Below are 503 nucleotides of genomic sequence, written 5' to 3' on the forward strand. Positions count from 1 at the left end.
AACCAAAAACAAAAATAACAACAAAACCCCCATTTCCTAAATGGTCACTGGAACTGAGAATATGCTGGGTTACGCTGGCTCCCAAGTGTGTGACTGTGACTGACACTGGCCTTAAAGAACTGAAGCAGGCGATTTAACTCCTGCTTTGCTATCATAGCTTGAATACACACTGAGGCCATCGCTTTCTTGGATAGAATCCACGAATCCAATGTCAGCCTGATATTTAGGATCTGTTGGCTAAGTGAATGATAATGGCCACTGGCACAGGCAAATAAACTTATACTTTTGCTTCTCCGTATGTAAAATGTTTTGAAAATTAATTTTAAAAAGTCAAGTGACTCTTAATAGATTCTAAGACATCACTTCTAAGTGACAGATATTTTTAACACCTTGCTATGCAATTCCACCAGGGAAATTCTCAGGGCATCTTAGACAGAGTCCAGCCACGTCTAGGTTTGAAATGATCATTTAGTGGCACATTGCACAATTTATATAAGCTCTTT

Source organism: Psammomys obesus, unplaced genomic scaffold (assembly GCF_907164565.1).
Source record: "Psammomys obesus unplaced genomic scaffold, mPsaObe1.curated_primary_1811, whole genome shotgun sequence".
Classification (NCBI taxonomy): Eukaryota; Metazoa; Chordata; class Mammalia; order Rodentia; family Muridae; genus Psammomys; species Psammomys obesus.